This window comes from Spermophilus citellus (genome assembly GCF_964194105.1).
Source record: "Spermophilus citellus genome assembly, chromosome: 8".
Classification (NCBI taxonomy): Eukaryota; Metazoa; Chordata; class Mammalia; order Rodentia; family Sciuridae; genus Spermophilus; species Spermophilus citellus.
This window is the reverse complement of record NC_138189.1, coordinates 107963761-107966521: the sequence shown is the minus strand read 5'-3', so window position 1 is coordinate 107966521 and position 2761 is coordinate 107963761.

The following is a 2761-nucleotide window of genomic DNA, read 5'->3' as shown; positions in this document are numbered from 1 at the left end:
GTGTTACAATAAGGTTAAGACATCTCAGTTGTTCAACCTGAATTTATCTAACTTAACCAATGAGGGGTTTTTAAAACAGTTTAGGTACAAAGACTGTTCACTACCAAATTATTTTGTATTACTGCAAAGTTCAGTTAACCTACTCCAGTAAGATTCCTTTAAATGATATTCAGAACACGATGGCAAAGAAGAGACAATCAGTTCTCTATTATTCTTTTAAAGACATTCTTTCCTCTACCTCTTTTCCCACTGTCCCTCCCAGTATATTTCCTTTAAAGAATTTATATCACCTTTTAACTTCTTTAAGGTTAGTTACATGTATCAATGAGGTATATTACAAGGATTGCCAAAATGTACTATTTCTGATCTTTTCTAATAGACATTTTCTTTGATACTTCCCCCCAAAATAAGAGTTAGTTAGCAAAACATAAGACTTTTTTAAAAGAACTTGTTTTTCAAATAAATACATCGTACTTTATGAATATCATACTTTATGGCTAAAAGTTGAAAACCACTAAATGAGGCCAGAATTTCCTCTTTTATTTTGTAGCAGGCCTAATCAAATTCTGGCCATTGCCTAACCTGCAGCATGGGCACTAGTAGAAAGATTCCTGGAAAAGTTGCAGGATATCAGGAGAATATTTTCTAGCTATTTCTGTAATCAATAACCCGAAGTATTATCAAAAACAATTTTTCTAGCATATGACCTGTTTGAGGGCAGGGACCATAATTTATCTGATTTTACATCCTAAGTGCTTATCATAGTATCTGGTACATAGTAGATATTCACAAATCTCTATGAACAGAATGAGTGAATTAATTAGTATAAGGACTCTGCCCAGTAGGGTACTTTACAGTTTAAGACAGAAACAGCAGAGACAGTAGTTGTTATCAACATTATAATTATTTATTGAATAACTAATTTTACTTGGCAAAATATTATAAATATGAGAATCAACACTATTCTTGCTTGCTGAGAGAGCCATTGCCAAGTAGGAATGACGCATCGAAATTTTCTTGTCAGCCTACCCCACGTTGCTTAGAGGAAGGACTCTCCATTGTGGAAATGGGCTTGCCTTTGGACCCAGGTCATTTGCAGTGACATTGCATGTATGCTTGAGTAAGGTGACCTTGCTCAAGGACCAGGGCGGATCCGGGTTTAGGGCGGATCAGGTTTTAGGGAGTATCCTACTCCTTGGGTTTAGGGCGGTTCCAGGTTTAAGGTGTACCCTGCTGGGAATAGGGCGTATCCTGCTGCCTCAGGCACGCTGCTCCTTGAGTTCCGTTGAGTTCTCACGGGATTCAGAGAGTATTTTGGGATTTAGAACGTGGATTTTGCCCAGAACGTGGATTTCCCCAGAACGTGTGTGTAAAGTGCTGGTGACAGTTCGAAAATAAAGAGTTGCTGTTTGAATCTACAAGGTGTGTGGTGGCTCGTGATTTTGTGCCCAGCCAGACTGCGGCACTTGCTCTTTCTGGATAAAATATCATTTAAAAAGGAAAAAAAGAGATTTATTCATACAGCAAATTTTTATTAAACATTGCTTTGTAGTAGTACTGGTCTCAGCATATAATGGCAAATATGGCAAAAACAGAAACTCCTGCCCTTAGGGAACTTACATTTAAATGGGATAGACAAAAGGAGCTATATCACACATAGAGATATAATATATAATCATCCTACTGGTGTTAATGAAGTAAGTATAGGGATATAAAGTGGGAAAGTATTGACATTTTAGGTAAGACAGACAGGGAAGGTCTCATAGAGGTAATGAATATGACAGGAGAGGCAGGTAGTGTTGTATGTGGAAGCAGTGATCCACTTCTGCACATAGCAATCACTATTGGGTCTCTCTAAAATTATGCTCCAGTCCCTGGGGTTCTGTACAAGCATTATGTCTGAATAGCCCCCTGGTTTTTGTGTGCTTGCAGGACTGGGAATTGAACCCAGGGGCCCTCTACTACTGAGCTACATGTCTACCACTTTATATTTTTTTGAGACAGGGTCTCACTAAGTTGTCTTGATTGGCCTCAAACTTGCATTCCTCCTGTCTCAACCTTTCCAATAGCTGGGATCACACTCATGGATCACACACTCTGTGCCCCACCGCGCCAGCTGTTTTTAATCGTAAGAAGGTTGAAAGGATGGCTGTGGATTCAAGCCAAAACAAAAAAGGTGCTTGAACTAATGTTGGTGGGAGGTCACAAAGCCACTTTTTCTAATTTCAACTTTTCTAATTCCAACTCATACGTCCAAATGATAGAAGATGCTTTATGAAATTAGTATAAAATATAATTAGAAAAGGATGCAGCAGAAAAAAAATAAAGCAAATGAACATGAAAATTAGAAAGAGATTAGTGAAAGGAGAGAAAGAAAAAAGAAACAACAATACAAAGGCCCAGAGTTGTCTTTTGGACACATAAAATAATGATTGTGGAACTTGGCAGGTATGTGCGCAAGCATGCAAGCATGGTAAGGTACTTGCCTTGGTGCCCTACAGATTGAATTGTGTCCTGCACTCTTCCCATCTCAGCACTGTCACTATCTTAGAAGGTGGCCTTATATGCAAATAGGGTCACTGCAGATACAATTAAGAATAAGAGGTCATACTAGAGTAGGGTGCCCCCCCTTCAATAAGTAGTGCTCTTATAAGAAAGAGAAATTTGAATACAAACAGGGAGAACATCCTGCGAAACTTGTAGTTATGCTGCCAGAAGTCAAACAACTACCACAAGCTAGAAGAGCCCTAGAAGAGAACCT